Source organism: Oncorhynchus mykiss, chromosome 20 (assembly GCF_013265735.2).
Source record: "Oncorhynchus mykiss isolate Arlee chromosome 20, USDA_OmykA_1.1, whole genome shotgun sequence".
Lineage (NCBI taxonomy): Eukaryota > Metazoa > Chordata > Actinopteri > Salmoniformes > Salmonidae > Oncorhynchus > Oncorhynchus mykiss.
In genome coordinates this window covers 3,223,051-3,241,201 of record NC_048584.1, presented here as the reverse complement: position 1 = coordinate 3,241,201, position 18,151 = coordinate 3,223,051, and the positions used below count along the sequence as shown (strand labels likewise).

The window sequence follows — 18,151 nt, the reverse complement described above, 5'->3', positions numbered from 1 at the left end:
ACTACATACTTAATGAGTATGTACTACATATGATATACTATTAGTTCATTGTAGTATACTTTAAACAAATGGTATCCTTTCAGTTGCATGTACTAACACTTCACCTGTCGACCAGAAGTTGATGATGTTGCTATGCAACCTCGTGCTAGCTTATTAGCATAACAAAAGGCTAGCTAGACATTTTACAATTTCAGATATGTTCGTAAGGTCAATCTGGAGTGCCAGAGTGTTGTCAGGTTGTCCGTTCGCAAATTCAGAGTGTTTTGCTCGCTCTCGGTGCTCGTCACTGGATGCTCTGGGCGAGGAGCATGGTTGATCAGTCAAGCACCTAAGCTAAACTGGCTAATGTTGGTTAGCTTGCTTGCTATTTCCAGACAAAAATGAGACAACACCTCACTCTGACCATTTTACTCGCCCTAGTAGAGCTGGTTAGGCTGTTTTCATGATATCCAGAGCGTTGTTGACTTTAACTGTGCTGCTGGGAACAATTTAATTACGCTTTATTGACAATGTTTACTGACACCGGTCACATTCAATGGGTGTTGAACGTTCGTAAATTCATCAGTTATTCTGCGTTCTGGCACACTCAGACAAACGTGCACTGAAATCAGAGAAGATAACCAGAATTAACAATGTCCAGTGAGAACGCACAATGACTATACCACTTAGCTAAGAATGACGTGAGTAATCAAAACAAGAAACATTGGATAGTTAGATTATAGTTAATATACTGCCTGGCAAGTTAGATGTATTAGAAGCCAACTAACGTTAGGTAATTGGCTAACATACATGCTGCTGTGATGCTATGTGGTTCGTAAGGATAGCATAGGTATCAAATTGTCAGCCAACATAACGTGTAAGGTAACTTATTTGAAAAGTTGTTACTTTATTACATTGCTCAACATTTTCTTAACATTTGTCATAATTAGTTAAAGCAATGAATTTGTAGCTGTGTTCGAATACCCATACTAACATACTGTATACTACATACTTAATGAGTATATGCTACATACTATTAGTTAATTTTAGTATACTATAAACGAACAGTATGCTTTCAGTTGCACGCACTCTCTCTTCGCCTGTTTATCGGAAGTTGATTCTGTTGATATGGAACCTCTTGCTAGCTTAACAAATTACTAGTTAGAAATTTTACGACTTCGGGTGTGTTCTTAAATTCAATTGGGAGTGCCAGAGTACGCTCGTAAATTCAGAGCGTTGTCAGATTGTCGTTTGTAATTTCAGAGCGTTTCACTCTCAGAGCTATTCACTGGATGCTCTGGCCGAAGAGTAGGGTTGATCTGAGTGTTCTGACCTCACAACTGCTGTAACACACCAAAGCTAACTGGCTAACGCTGGCTAGCTTGCTAGCTATTTCCAGACAAATGAGAGAACACCTCACTCTGACCATTTTACTGACACCGGTCACATTCAAAGGGTGTTGAGCACTCGTAAATTCATTATTCTGCGCTCTGGTACACTCAGACGAAAGTGAGCTGAAATCGGAGTAGATAGCCAGAGCGAATTTACAAAAGCACCTCAATGTCCAGCTAAGAATGACAGGAATAATTAAGTCAATAAACATTGGGTAGTTAGTTAGCCTATAGTTAATATACTGGCAAGTTTGATGTTTAAGTAGCCAACTAAATTTAGCAAACAACATACCGGTACATACTGCTGTAATGACACGCTATGTTGTTCGTAAGGACAGGGTAGCTAACAAATTGTCAGCCAATATAATATAAGGTAACTTATTGTTAAAGTCATTCATTTATTACATTGCTCAACATTTTCTTAACATTTCGTATAATAGGTTAAAGCAATGAATTTGTATCCCCTCTTGTTGTACTTCCGCTGCATATTGTCCTTCGTTTCCTTCAAATCTGAAAACGTTGTGAAGCCCCGCCCATTTCCGGAAGAACTGCATTATGGGCCCTAAAAGCACGGAAAGTGTCCACTGCTGATATACTTCGTATTTTGGCGAATTTAGTACGACATCCGGGAACTTTTGGTATACTACCTATACCCATACTATGACCAATACGCATACTATATACTCAATTTACGTCACAAATAGTGTGGTAGTGTGAGTATTCAAACATAACTAAAGTATTTTGTTAGAATACCCCACGACTGGAGGTCCTTTAGAAAATGATGGGGGCAGTGGTAATTTAAGATGGCACGAGTGCCATATAACTAGGATTCTGGTAATGACTCTGCCTGTGTCAAAAGTCAATAACCTAACTTAGCTACATACCCTATGTAACAAGTACAACCTAAGTTTGTATACAAGCAGGTGGCTAGACAGCTTTCGTCAGCTAGCTCATATGCCGCGTTTAGACCACCTGGGAACTCGGAACATACAAAATCATGGCGTCGGAGCTCTACAAACTGGCCCGAGTTGGGTTAACGTTCAAAAGATTTGTCCTAGTCGGGGCTCTACAAACTGTCCCGAGTTGGGTTAACGTTCAAAACATTCTTCCTAGTCGGAGCTAATTTTTTTCCGAGTTCCCAGTTGTTTTGAATGTGATAATATGATGCATAGCTGGTATTCTGGCTAGCGCAAGTCATATTGAATGCCATATATATTGATGTTGAAGTCATTTTCTATCTAGTAATGATACAACGACCAATAGAAATAGCTAGATAAACACATCTAGCAAGTTAGCTTACGTTAGCTAGCTAGCTAACGATAGCTAGCTAACCAACGCGTTAGCTACCACTAAAATGTCTTCTGTTAACTAGACAGAAAATACGATAAATTGATAGTTTGCATTGCAAATACCCACCTTATATGACATATCCATTTTGTAAGGTTCCGATGTTTCAAAAAAATCGACACTTTCCTTGACAGCTGATCCAGCTCAGCTGGTTACCCCCAACAAGTCGCTGAGGTGACAGTAACACCAGAGACGGAAAAGAAAACGAGACACCCCTCTCGCTTTTTTCCCCAGTTTTTTTTCTGGTTGAATGAAAGTCAATTAACTAAGTAGACCAACCCGGAACTGACAATCGTAAAAGTCCTGAGGGAGCTATTGACCACGTGAAGGTCCTATCTTCATTAATGCACCATCTTTGGTGACACATCAACAAACATGGCCACTGCAGGAAAGATCCTTGCTAGATTGGTTTGAACGGGAAGATGGCGGAAGTGGATGCTGAGTTCAAATTAAGCAGCGCGTCGGGTGAATTTGGTGAAGACGAATGTTGTGAATCGACTACAGAAGTATCTAAAACTGGAACTAAAAGGACATAGTCTAAAATTGGATTGGAGGATACGTGTATAAATGATAATGAATCGCTTCTTGTTGCGATGCGTTTGTTGAGTAAGAATGCATATGTGGGAAACCCGTTTGAGGTGTCAAATGGTGAAGTATGCGCTTGGAAAAGTGGAGTCTATCAGAGTGACCAGGAGTGGTCTTATTTTGATGAACTGTATTCATGAAGATGGCATTGGGCAAAATAATCCGGACAACAGAAGTTGTGTTTTGAACTTCGGAAGACAGTACCCGTCCTGTGGTGTAAAAATACTTGAAAGTACTACTTAAGTAGTTTTTTGGTGCATCTGTATTTGACTTTACTATTTATATTTTTGACAACTTTTACTCCACTACATTCCTTAAGAAAATAATGTACTTTCTACTCCATACATTTTCCCTGGCACCCAAAAGTACTAGTTACATTTTGAATGCTTCGCAGGACAGGAATTCATGTATTTACACAAAATCCCTGGTCATCCCTACTGCAGCTGATCTGGCAGACTGACTAAACACAAATGCTTTGTTTGTAAATTATGTCTGAGTGTTGGAGTGTGCCCCCTGGCTATTTGTAAATGTTTTAAAAAAATAAAATAGATGTATGTTGTCTGGTTTGCTTTAATACAAAGAATTTGAAATTAATTGTACTTTTGATACTTAAGTATTTTCAAAACCAATTACATTTGGACTTTTAATTTAGTGGGTGACTAACTTTTACTTGAGTCATTTTCTATTACGGTATCTTTACATTTCCTCAAGTATGACAATTGGGTACTTTTTTTCCACAACTGCACATGTCAAAGGAGTCATCTCAGGGTTGACGACATGTGTTCAGGTTGAATAACTGAAGATAATTCCTGGTGTGGGTGGTGCCCAGTGTCTGACCCGGTGGGTGAATGGAGAAAATAAGAACGTCTGTCGGTCCTGTTGTTTTTTTAATAAAGAGCAAATACCTACACATGTGTAATGAACCCATCATCTCTGCAGTGATTATTGAGTATCAAACATCTAAAGAACAATAAATACCCAGGTATTGATGGAATTATGTCAGAATTTTGCAAGTTATTTCCTGAATAAGTTGCTCCCTTCCTACTTGTGGTATTTTTAGACAGAATTAAAAACATTGTTCTCCCGTCTACAATGAATCAGGGATTAATAACACTGATCCCTAAGCCTAAAAAATAAATGCTTCTCATTGATAACTGACGTCCAATTTATCTTCTTAGTAATGACTATAAGATATTAGCATTGCTACTTGCAAAGAGAATAAAAAAGTCCTGGATTCAATCATTGATGAAACACAGTCATATCTCTAACAATCTCAGACTAGTACTGATGTAAACAATATGTAACAATATCTGTTGGTCTGTGGTGTGTAGTGAGGAGCAAACAGACACTGGACTTGACACATTTATTACGTTGCTTATTCCAGTTGCTAATAAGCATGCACCCATTAATAAATTGACTGTAAAAACTGGAATTGAAAATGTGTATGGTTGAGAGGGATGAGGCAAAATGAATGGCAAATAAGTCTGACTGCTCAACCGATTGGCAAACGTATTGCAAATTGAGAAATCATCTGACTAAGCTGAATAAAAATAATAAGAAGCTAGACTATGAAACAAAGATAAGTTAAATAAAGAATGCATGTAAAAGCTATGGAGCACCTTAAATTAAGTTCTGGGAAAAAGGGCAAACTCAGCTCCATCATTCATTGAATCAGATGGCTCATTCATCACAAAACCAACTGATTTTTTCAACTACTTTAATGATTTTTTCATTGGCAAGATTAGCAAACTTTAGAAATTACATGCCAGCAACAAATGCTGACACCACATCCAAGTATATCGGACCAAATTATGAAAGACAAGCATTGTAATTTTAAAATCCTAAAGTTAGTGGGAAAGAGGTGAACAAATTATTGTTGTCTATCAACAATGACAAGCCACCGGGGTCTGACAACTTAGATGGAATATTACTGAGGATAATAGCGGAAGATATTGCCACTCCTATTTGCCATATCTTCAATTTAAGCCTACTAGAATGTGTGTACCCTCAGGCCTGGAAGGAAACAAAAGTCATTCCGCTACCTAAGAATAGTTAAGGCCCCTTTACCGGCTCAAATGGCTGACCAATCAGCCTGTTACCAACCCTTAGTAAACTTCTGGAAAAAATTGTGTTTGACCAGATACAATGCTATTTCACAGTAAACAAATTGACAACAAACTTTCAGCGTTCTTATAGAGTAGGACATTCAACAAGCACAGCACTTACACAAATTACTGATGATTGGCTGAGAGAAATTGATGATAAAAAGATTGTGGGGTAAAAAGATTGTTAGACTCAAGTGCAGCTTTTGACATTATCGATCATAGTCTGCTGCTGGTGTCGTGGAAATATTCAGTCAATAATAATTCTCAAATAGCGGAGCATGTGTGTTCAAATAGACTTTTATTAATCAATATAACAAATGTCAGGATAATTCAGGAAGTAACTCCCTTTCCAATCAGGGCACAGACTTCTTATACATTGTTCCTCCTTACGTCATACCCATAGTAACTCCTCTTAATGACTCATCCCCTCTGGCATTTAGCCACCATTGTCTTATTGCCTCACACTAATTTTAGTTTGGTTTCATATTAGGGCATGGAACCCGTAGAGCCACAGAGACTGTTCAAATAGACAGACATGTTTTCTACTAAGACAGGTGCATAAATGTAGGACCCAAGCAACAGTCTTAGGTACTTTACATAAATAACCAGACATGTCATCCTGCTAACTCCTCTGAAAGAAACACCCATGTTCTGACAAAAAACCAAGAGGTGTGACCACAGCAACAGTACATAGTAGGCCATAACACAGTTACAGGAATAACCAGTCGTGTCCACACCCCAGACAGGTGCATGTCTAATGGTTTCTAATGACCGAGCACATACAGAGTGCACCCATCTTAATAGCTCTTCTACATTTAATAATTAACACACATGGTCTGGACAATTCTCAATATATCCCTCCTCTCGGGCTAAAAAGCCCCATACCTTATAATTTACCCCAGTACAAGTAAGAAAGGAAGCACCTCAGCCCCCCCTTTCTCATTCGTACAAGAGGAGGTAGGACCAAACAAACCTCCTCCCATAGCTATAAAGAAGTATAATATCCCTCCTCAAGCCATTTATCATTTAACATACAGTGTAGAAGCAAATGCATGCATTTCTCAGCCTTGCCCGAGAGTTTTAGTTATGTAAAATAAAATAAAAACAATAAAAACATAAAAAATACTAAACCAAACGTCATCAACCCTTATAATGTTGTTCTTAATATGACACCTAAACATATGGCCCTCCCACACAGACAGCTCTCTAACCACTATTCGGGTCTGTAATGAAAAGACCTGTTAAAAGGAATAAGGGCATGATCCATGGACTGTTGTAACCGGAAAACCCTATGTCACATGTCTAGGAGAACATATTAACAGAAGGTCTAACTTAATTTACTAACTTTATTTACTAAACATACTCTTTATCACAACACAATGGGCAATCACCCCTTTGATACAATGTACAAAGGTTCAATGTGATGATAATGTCCATCCCCTTCTGTTCAGTCTTTTGAGCACCACTTACATTGGTTAACAGCTGTGATCAGGATCAGGATCCTCATTATCCTCGACAGAACTGGATATATGTCAGGAAGTTCAACATCTATTACATTCTATAACAATTGAGGTCGTTCTTGATAGGTACGACAACCCCATCCTGCCCCTGGAGCTACACCCCATAGGCATTCAGGATTTCCAAATGGACAGTCCAACGGTCCACCTTTTTAGTATTGCATGGTTTTCCACTTCAGTCAGTGTATTGTCCAGGAGCTCCAAAAACAGGGTACACCTCCACAAATGGGTTTGTAATGACAGTTTTTACAGACATCTGTTTTACTGTGGTTTGGATGAGGAGAGATTTCAGTAAAGGTAAAACATAACAGAATACAACACCCATCACCACTAGTGCTATACCTATCATGATTACCATTTTTGTAAACATTGCACCCCATTTTCCCAGGATTGAGTCCAACCAGTCCCAGGCATGGGAATCATGTCCAGCATTGTCCTTTACTTCATGTCGTAGTCCTTTCAGCTTGGTCATTGCTTTAGTAAATGAACCATCTGGTGCAGTGTTATTGGGGATGAAGGTTCAGCATTCATCTCCAAACATAACACAAACCCCACCTTTCTCTGCCAAGAGCCAATTTAAAGCTTGCCTGTTCGGCCATGTCATTTTGCTAGTGGCCTGTACTTGTTCTCCCAAAGAGTCTGTATAGTTAATTAATCATTGTTGGTTATAGTAAATGTCATTTATCCATTCTAGGTTTTTGTTTGGTGTTATCCAAAGAAATGTTGATTCAAATCCTGACTTAACTCATCTCTTGCTTTGTATTCCCTGGGGGCATCTAAATAGACCTTGGGGTCAGACTTATATTCTCTCCTTTCTCAATGTTTTGTACTTTGTGGCTTAGCATCACTGGGATTACATTTAATGATAGTTATCTTTTGAATCAACCTAACCCTTGCACAAAGGCCTGTCCATTACCTTTTGGTAATGTCGCCCTTATCCAGAATAAATCTGCCACTACCACTGTCTGTCCTTCATATAGTTCAATTAATGGTAGTGCTAGAGTTTGATTGAACTATCAGGAGTAATTACTGTTCCCACCCAACTCCCAGCTGCTTGATACGCAGCCCTTTTTGGTGTGTCTGCATTCCAACTGGTGTTATTAGTTAAGTGTCATGTGGTCTCACATGTGCCTCTAAACTTCTCATGCTGTCCTTTTGTGCTGTTAAAACATTCATATGGTTGTTCATAATCTATTCAATATTTATATGGGGTCTCTAACCTCTGTGCTTCCACCCGTACATCCAACTCTTGACACCATTTTCCCCAGTCTGTTTGGTTGTAATATCTGTGAAAGTGTGGATTTCCCAAATATGACAAACATTCAGCTGCACAATAAGGCCTTTCTGACTCCCTCCAATAACAAAGTTTTTATTAAAGTCAGCACAGTCCCTATAATCATGAGGATTAGGTACCACCCACTAACTATTTTAGTGGAGAGGGTGCACACAATAAGCAATTTGTCAATCTTAATTTAGACGCTGGGTCACGACTCCCGCCGAAGTTGGCTCCCCCGCCTGTTCGAGTGGTGCTCGGCGGTCGTCGTCACCGGCCTACTAGCCGCCACTGATCCCTTTTTCTTTTCGGTTAGTTTTGTCTCATTTGTTACACCTGTTCCTATTTTGTACAGTATGTGCTTGATTTTCTTCCCTATTTAGCGTACAGAACTACCCACCACCAAAGGACCAAGCAGCGTGGTGTAATGGACTCCTGGACATGGGAGGAGATCCTGGACGGGAAGGGACCCTGGAGGCAGGCGGGGGAGAATCGCCGTCCACAGGAGGAACTGGAGGCAGCTAAGGCTGAGCGGCAACATGACGAGGGAACACAGCTGGCAAGGAAGCCCGAGAGGCAGCCCCCCCCCCCCCCCCCCCCAAAAAAAAAAATGGTGGAGGGGCACACGGGGAGTGTGGCAGAGTCAGGTTGGTGACCTGAGCCAACTCCCCGTGCTTACGTGGCGATCATGGGACTGGTCAGGCCCCGGGCTATGGGGTGAAATTGGAGGTGAGCGAAGGAAGCGAAGCCGAGACTGTGAAGGAGTTGATGGGGAGATTGGAGGAGAGAGCGATGAGAGAGCTCCTGTGTTGGTGCATGAGGCACTACATCCGCCTGAGGAAGAGTGTCCGCGATTTGATGTCACCTGAGTCAGCTCTCCATACTCGTCCTGAGGTGCGTGTTAGCCGTCTGATGAAGACTGTGCCAGCCCCACGCACCTGGCCTCCTGTGCGCCTCCCCAGCCATGCACGTCCTGTGCTAGCTTGGCGCTACAGATCTCCAATACATGCTCTGAGCCCGGTGCTCTACATTCCAGCTCCCGCATCTGCCGGGCTAGGGTGAGGATCCAGCCAGGGCAGATGGTGCCAGCCCTGCTCTCCAGACCTCCAGTACATCTCCTCGGGCCAGGATATCCTGCGTCGGCTCTGCTCACTGTGTCTCCAGTGCGTCTGCACAGCCCAGTGCGTCCTGTGCCTGCGCCCCGCACGTGCTGGGCTAAAGTCACCATCCAGCCAGGCCAGGTTGTGCAGGCCCTTAGTTCGAGACCTCCAGTGCGCTTCCACGGCCCGGTCTATCCTGTGCCTCCTCCACGGACCAGGCCTCCAATAGGTCTCTCCAGCCTGGTGAGTCTGTCATGACCTGGCCATAGAGAGGCTTTTATTCTCTATTTTGGTTAGGCCAGGGTGTGACTAGGGTGGGCATTCTATGTTCAATTTCAATGGTTTGTATTTCTTTGTTGTTTGGCCGGGTGTGGTTCTCAATCAGAGGCAGCTGTCTTCGTTGTCTCTGATTGAGAACCATACTTAGGTAGCTTTTCCCACTGGGTTTTTGTGGGTAGTTGCTTTCTGTTTTTGTGTCTGCACCAGACAGAACTGTTTCGGTTGTTCTCATTGCTGTTTTGCTATTCAGTGTTCAGTTCAACTAATAAAGGATGAACATGTACCACGCTGCACCTTGGTCCTCACCTCCTTCCAACAGCCGTTACACGCTGTATATTGAGCCCATTCATACCATTCATTACTTGCTACTTTCTTTACTATTTTGTCCTTGATTGTTCTGGGGTTGAATCACCAATTGGGGTTACAGTCACCATTTCTTGGCGTAAACTACTGGGATTGATTGGAGTGTTCCAAATGTTTTGGAGGTACCAAACTGGCACTGACGTTTCTGACCTATCTCTAATGGCAGTGGGCGGTAGCTGGGTTGTTACTGCTGCTGTTTTAATTACATCTATTACTGCTGTTGTCTTTACTACAGCCGTTACTTCTGTCTGTCTTGTCAGAGGCTCTAGTTTGTGGTCAAGTTGGATAATAGACACATTATTCCCTTCAAACCATTTAGTGCTAATTATTTCTATTATATATTCTTCACCTTCCTTTTGAACACACTTGTCCATGGTAATCAGCCAATTAGCTTCTCCTTTGTTTATTTTTATTTTACATCCATTTAAGTCCCAGATGGCTTCTCCCAACGTCTGATGATGATCCACAGAGTGCCATTTCTGGTAGAGGTCTGATTCTCCTAATTGAGAGGGACCTCTGAACTTCTGCACCCGATATTATTATTATTTGTGATGGAATGGGGATGCTAATCCTACTTTTATCCAAAGGAGATTTAATAGACACTTGTTTTCTTACCCTACTTCTGACATACTCTGTAGTTATAAGTGGATCTATTACCATGTTTCCTAGGTTTGCTGCTGTTGCTGTGAAGGCTATTTTACCACTCTTCAGTTGTTTTGATTTCCACTGTCAGACAGACCATGTGAGGGCAGAGAAGTCGATGGTAGGGAAATCTCCTCCCCATCCTCCTGCCGATGTTTCTCCATCCACTTTGACAGTGCCTCTGTCAGTGGTATCTGCCAGAGTAGGTGTGTCATCAGAAGCAACAGGCATGTCACTCCTCCCCATCCCTGGACTCTCCGGATCTTCAGGCTAGTGTATCTGTTGACTATTGGGAGTTGCGCAGTGGATCTTCTCTTCTTCTGTTTCCTCCGGACTCCTGCCTGGAGTATCAGCATCCTCTCCTTCCCTTCCCTCCGGACTCCTGCTCGGAGTATCAGCATCCTCTCCTTCCCTTCCCTCCGGACTCCTGCTCGGAGTATCAGCATCCTCTCCTCCGTTCCTCCAGGCCCTGCCTGGTGTATCAGCGTCCTCTCCTTCCGTTCCCTCCGGACTCCTGCCTGGAGTATCAACATCCTCACCTCCATTCCTCCAGGCTCCTGCCTGGTGTATCAGCAACCTTTCCTACCATTCCCTCTGGACTCCTGTCTGGAGTATCAGTATCCTCTCCTTCCGTTCCCTCCGGGCTCCTGCCTGGGGTATCAGCATCCTCTCCTTCCATTCCCTCCGGGCTCCTACCTGGAGAATCAGCATCCTCTCCTTCCATTCCCTCCGGGCTCCTACCTGGAGTATCAGCATCCTCTCCTTTCGTTCCCACCGGACTCCTGCCTGGTGTATCAGCATCCTCTCCTTCCGTTCCCTCTGGACTCCTGTCTGGAGTATCAGCATCCTCTCTTCCATTCCTCCAGGCTCCTGCCTGGTGTATCAGCAAACACTCCTTCCATTCCCTCTGGGCTCCTGCCTGGAGTATCAGCATCCTCTCCTTCCATTCCCTCCGGACTCCTGCCTGGGATAACAGCATCCTCTCCTTCCATTCCCTCCGGGCTCCTGCCTGGTGTATCAGCATCCTCTCCTTCCCTTCCCTCCGGACTCCTGCTTGGAGTATCAGCATCCTCTCCTCCGTTCCTCCAGGCCCTGCCTGGTGTATCAGCGTCCTCTCCTTCCGTTCCCTCCGGACTCCTGCCTGGAGTATCAACATCCTCACCTCCGTTCCTCCAGGCTCCTGCCTGGTGTATCAGCAACCTTTCCTACCGTTCCCTCCGGGCTCCTGCCTGGGGTATCAGCATCCTCTCCTTCCATTCCCTCCGGGCTCCTACCTGGAGAATCAGCATCCTGTCCTTCCATTCCCTCCGGGCTCCTACCTGGAGTATCAGCATCCTCTCCTTCCGTTCCCTCCGGACTCCTGTCTGGAGTATCAGCATCCTCTCTTCCATTCCTCCAGGCTCCTGCCTGGTGTATCAGCATCCTCTCCTTCCATTCCCTCTGGGCTCCTACTTGGAGTATCAGCATCCTCTCCTCCGTTCCCTCCGGACTCCTGCCTGGTGTATCAGTGTCCTCTCCTTCCGTTCCCTCCGGACTCCTGTCTGGTGTATCAGCATCCTCTCCTTCCATTCCCTCCGGACTCCTACCTGGAGTATCAGCATCCTCTCCTTCCGTTCCCTCCGGACTCCTGTCTGGAGTATCAGCATCCTCTCTTCCATTCCTCCAGGCTCCTGCCTGGTGTATCAGCATCCTCTCCTTCCATTCCCTCTGGGCTCCTACTTGGAGTATCAGCATCCTCTCCTTCCGTTCCCTCCGGACTCCTGCCTGTTGTATCAGCATCCTCTCCTCCGTTCCCTCCGGACTCCTGCCTGGTGTATCAGTGTCCTCTCCTTCCGTTCCCTCCGGACTCCTGTCTGGTGTATCAGCATCCTCTCCTTCCATTCCCTCCGGACTCCTTCCTGGAGTATCAGCATCCTCTCCAATCATTCCCACCGGACTCCTGCCTGGCGAATCAGCATCCTCTCCATCCATTCCCTCCGGACTCCTGCCTGGTGTATCAGCATCCTTTCCTTCCGTTCTCTCCAGGCTCAATGGTCATTCAATCACCCTTGGAGCTTTGGTGCAGTGATTTAGATGGTACCACATGATGCTTCCTTCCACCTGGGCGGCTGTTTGTGTTGCTAGGACCACCTTGTAGGTCCTAGCAGAATGACAGAATGACATTCCAGCTGAAGCTGGTGACTTCCTTCACTTCAGCTGAGCTTCTTTTAGTTTCTCCACTTTCTCCTCCTGGTTCCTAAGAGAGTGATAGCATAAGACTTGGAAAGCAACGAAAAACACAAAACATAACAGAATTAACAATGTGATAAGTTATGCATAAGTAGAGATGCATTAAAACCAAAGTCTGAGAACATGAAAATTCCCAACCTCTTTTCACCTGACTATATGCCTCCAGGATACTTTTCTGCTGGACTCCACAAAAATGAAGGACATAAAAAGCCTCCTCATGCTTTCGCCCAGTCGTCCCCTTTCTGGCCACAGGTTCCGAGAGTTGTTCCCAAGTTATGTCATTTTCACTTTGTTCCCCATCTCCGCCATTTCACCTGATAGGGACATCACCTGATATGCAAGTGTGTATCCCTAATCAACGTTGCATCCTCTTGAGGTAACCCAGCACTGTATATGCTTTCACGTTAATGCCTTCAAAATGTTTAGACTACAATTACCCCAACATCTATCCTCTTTCATATGATGCATTAACCAATAAAGCAGCCAACCCAACTATGATGTTAACCTTTTTGGGATAGGGGCTAGCATTTTCACATTTGGATGAATAGCGTGCCCAGAGTGAACTGCCTCCTACTATGTCCCAGATGCTAATATATGCAAATTATTAGTAGTATTGGATAGAAAACACTCTGAAGTTTCTAAAATTGTTTGAATGATGTCTGTGAGTATAACAGAACTCATATGGCAGGCAAAAACCTGAGAAAACAATCCAACCAGGAAGTGGGAAATCTGAGGTTTGTAGTTTTTCAACTCAGCCCCCATTGAAGATACAGGGTGATATTAGTTATGTTTCACTTCCCAATCCTTCCACTAGATGTCAACAGTATTTAGAACCTGTTTTGATGATTCTATTCTAAAGAAGGGGCTCATAAGGGCTCTTTGAGTGAGTGGTCTGGCAGAGTGCCACAGCCTCGGTCTGGCGCACTCACGTAAAAGGTATCTACGTTCCACTTCATTTGTACAGCCAAAGGAAATGCCCGGTTGGAACATTAATGAAGTTTTATGTTAAAAGCATCCTAAAGATTGATTCCATACTTAGTTTAACATGTTTCTACGGGCTGTAACTGAACTTTTTTTTAAACTTTTCATCCGACGTTCGACGAGACCTGAACACGCTTATTGGTTTGTTTACCAAACGCCCTAACAAAAGAAGATATTTGGACATAACTGATGGACATTATCGAACAAATCAAACATTTATGGTGGAACTGAGATTCCTGGGAGTGCATTCTGATGAAGATCATCAAAGGTTAGTGAATATTTAAAATGCTATTTCTGAGTAATGTTGACCATCCAATATGGCGGGTATCTTTTTGGCTGCTTTGTTGTCTAAAGGCTGTACTCAGATGATTGCATGGTTTGCTTTCTCCGTAAAGTTTTTAAAAAATCTGACACAGCGGTTGCATTAAGGAGAAGTTTATCTAAAGTTCCATGTATAATAGTCGTATCTTTATCGATGTTTATTATGAGTATTTCTGTAAATTGATGTGGCTCTCTGCACAATCACCGCATATTTTAGAACTACTGAACGTAACACACCAATGAGATTTTTTTTATATAAATATGAACTTTATCAAACAAAACATACATGTATTGTGTAACATGAAGTCCTATGAGTGTCATCTGATGAAGATCATCAAACTTAGTGATTCATTTTATCTCTATTTCTGCCTTTTGTGAATCCTCTCTTTGGCTGGAAAAATGGCAGTGTTTTTCTGTGGCTTGGTGGCGACCTAACATAATCGTTTGTGGTGCTTTCGCTGTAAAGCATATTTGAAATCGGACACTGTGGTGGGATTAACAACAATATTACCTTTAAAACGGTATATCCGTTTCCAGATGAAAAGGTTCAGAGTTTGCGTTAGGAATCTGGGGATATGGAGAGAAGAAAAGGTCCGTTATGCTCTGGTTTGAGTCACGTTGTACGAACTGGCGAGAGCTTTCCGAGCTAAAGGTTAGCTGATGACCGCTAGCAGTGGTTTGCTGACTGAAAGCTGGTAGCTAGTTAGCTGGCTAGCTTCAGTTGAGGGATTCCAGATCCGAAGTAAATAGAAATACTTTAGAAAAAATCAGATCCACGCCTTGGGTGAGGCGGGTTGCAGGAGAGCATTTAGAAGTTGAGGTTTAGGAAAATATTTTTAAAAGATATGCGAATAGAAATATATAAAAAGATATACGGTGGGGTAAAGAAGTATTTAGTCAGCCACCAATTGTGCAAGTTCTCCCACTTAAAAAGATGAGGCCTGTAATTTTCATCATAGGTACACTTCAACTATGACAGACAAAATGCGAAAAAAAATCCAGAGAATCACATTGTAGGATTTTTTATGAATTTATTTGCAAATTATGGTGGAAAATAAGTATTTGGTCACCTACAAACAAGCAAGATTTCTGGCTCTCACAGACCTGTAAACTTCTTCTTTAAGAGGATTCCTCTGTCCTCCACTCGTTACCTGTATTAATGGCACCTGTTTGAACTTGTTATCAGTATAAAAGACACCTGTCCACAACCTCAAACAGTCACACTCCAAACTCCACTATGGCCAAGACCAAAGAGCTGTCAAAGGACACCAGAAACAAAATTGTAGACCTGCACCAGGCTGGGAAGACTGAATCTGCAATAGGTAAGCAGCTTGGTTTGAAGTAATCAACTGTGGGAGCAATTATTAGGAAATGGAAGACATACAAGACCACTGATAATCTCCCTCGATCTGGGGCTCCACGCCAGATCTCACCCGTGGGGTCAAAATGATCACAAGAACGGTGAGCAAAAATCCCAGAACCACACGGGGGGAACCTAGTGAATTACCTGCAGAGAGCTGGGACCAAAGTAACAAAGCCTACCATCAGTAACACACTACGCCGCCAGGGACTCAAATCCTGCAGTGCCAGACGTGTCCCCCTGCTTAAGCCAGTACATGTCCAGGCCCGTCTGAAGTTTGCTAGAGAGCATTTGGATGATCAAGAAGATGATTGGGAGAATGTCATATGGTCAGATGAAACCAAAATATAACTAATTGGTAAAAACTCAACTCGTCGTGTATGGAGGACAAAGAATGCTGAGTTGCATCCAAAGAACACCATACCTACTGTGAAGCATGGGGGTGGAAACATCATGCTTTGGGGCTGTTTTTCTGCAAAGGGACCAGGACGACTGATCCGTGTAAAGGAAAGAATGAATGGGGCCATGTATCGTGAGATTTTGAGTGAAAACCTCCTTCCATCAGCAAGGGCATTGAAGATGAAACATGGCTGGGTCTTTCAGCATGACAATGATCCCAAACACACCACCCGGGCAACGAAGGAGTGGCTTCGTAAGAAACATTTCAAGGTCCTGGAGTGGCCTAGCCAGTCTCCAGATCTCAACCCCATAGAAAATCTTTGGAGGGAGTTGAAAGTCCGTGTTGCCCAGCAACAGCCCCAAAACATCACTACTATAGAGGAGATCTGCATGGAGGAATGGGCCAAAATACCAGCAACAGTGTGTGATAACCTTGTGAAGACTTACAGAAAACGTTTGACCTCTGTCATTGCCAACAAAAGGTATATAACAAAGTATTGAGATAAACTTTTGTTATTGACCAAATACTTATTTTCCACCATAATTTGCAAATAAATTCATTAAAAATCCTACTATGTGATTTTCTGGATTTTGTTTTCTCATTGTCTGTCATAGTTGAAGTGTACCTATGATGAAAATTACAGGCCTCTCTCATCTTTTTAAGTGGGAGAACTTGCACAATTGGTGGCTGACTAAATACTTTTTTGCCCCACTGTATACAAGGGACACGACAGGACAAAGACGTCTGACTGCTACGCCACCTTGGAATAATATCATTTTATGTCACGTTATTTAAGTGTCAGCCATTGTTGCCATTCGGTATAGGTGTCACGAATCCCGTTTCCTGAGTCTGTTTTTTGCCTATGTTCTGTCCTGGAGAGTTTTTTCCGGCGTCCTGGAACGCACCCTGTCTGGTTTCCGGGCAATGTAGCCAGTTGGGGTTTCTGATTACCCGCACCTGTATCCCATCAGCTATCTGCACACCTGGTCCTGATCATCATCTCTCCTCTTCATAAGCCCGGACCTGACATCCATTCCCTGCCGGATCGTTAGCCATGAACAGTATGTTGTGCCAGAGTATCAGCCTCAAGTTGGATAGAATTTGTTTTGCTGTTTGTTACGTATTGCTTGCCTTGAACTTACCTCCGTTTGTTCTGTCTTCAGTTACTCACCCGGATCATTTACCCCATTTCCGCCTGATCGTCGGAGGATTCCGCTTCCCCATTGGATCCACCTATTTACTCCCATCAACTCACCACCGCTACCCGCTACGCCACCTGGATATATCTACCCATTCACATTCACTTGTAAATAAATACTCACCTTCTTCCTACTCTCCTTGTCCTGGTCTGCTTCTGGGTTTGATTTTGAAGAAACGTGACAGAACGATCCGGCCAAGAATGAACCCAGCGGACCTGGATTCTGTTTGCCATGCCATTACCCAGCAGGGGAAGACATTGGGACAACACAAGACGGCGCTACAGGAGATAGTGGTTGCAATCCAGAACTTATCTGCTAGCTTGACACAAATCCAGGATCAGCTCAGTTTGCTGGCGATTCATTCACCACCTGTTTCACCCATCTCACCTGCCGTGTCTGATGCGGTTTCCTTCCGTGAACCCAAAGTACCGACGCCTGATAAATATGAAGGGGATTTGGGAAGATGCCGTTCGTTTCTTATGCAGTGTGGGTTAGTGTTTGATCTGCAGCCCCATTCTTACGCCACTGACAAGGCTAGGATAGCCTTTGTTATTGAACTGCTGCGTGGAAGAGCTCTGGAATGGGCTTCAGCCGTTTGGGAACGACAGGGGACCTGCATGGCTTCATACCAGGAATTCACGGGAGAGATGAGAAGGCTTTTTGACCATCCAGTCCGAGGTAAGGACGCAGCTAAACGTTTGTTCACTCTTCGCCAAGGAGCTCGCAGTGTGGCAGACTTTATGATCGAGTTCAGGACATTGTCTGTGGAGAGTGGTTGGAATGAGGAGTCACTACAAGCGGCTTTTTACCAGGGGTTGTCGGAGCAACTCAAGGACGAGCTGATATCCTATCCAGAGCCTAGTGACCTAGACAGCTTGGTCACTTTATCTATTCGGGTAGATAATAGAGTCCGAGAGAGAAGGAGGGAGAAGCAGTGGGGCCCATCAAATCAATCAGCAACTCGGTTACCATTCGGTTCAGGAAGTGAACCAGAACGTATTGATCGTTATTCCCCACACGGGATTAGTGGAGGGGTCTTGCCACCAGATCCTGAACCAATGCAAGTGGGGCGACACGGGC

General features: G+C 43.6%; 1 protein-coding gene across 2 annotated transcripts in view; it reads right to left on the bottom strand.

The window, feature by feature from the left end:
* ccdc186 (coiled-coil domain-containing protein 186) overlaps positions 1 to 3,148 on the bottom strand; it is a 129,656-nt gene extending 126,508 nt beyond the window's left edge. For both annotated transcript variants that reach the window (XM_036955616.1, XM_036955617.1), the window contains exon 1: positions 2,787 to 3,148. The gene's annotated coding sequence lies outside the window, so the exon portion shown is untranslated. The remainder of the gene's footprint in view (positions 1 to 2,786) is intronic.
* Between the last annotated feature and the right edge of the window lie 15,003 nt (positions 3,149 to 18,151).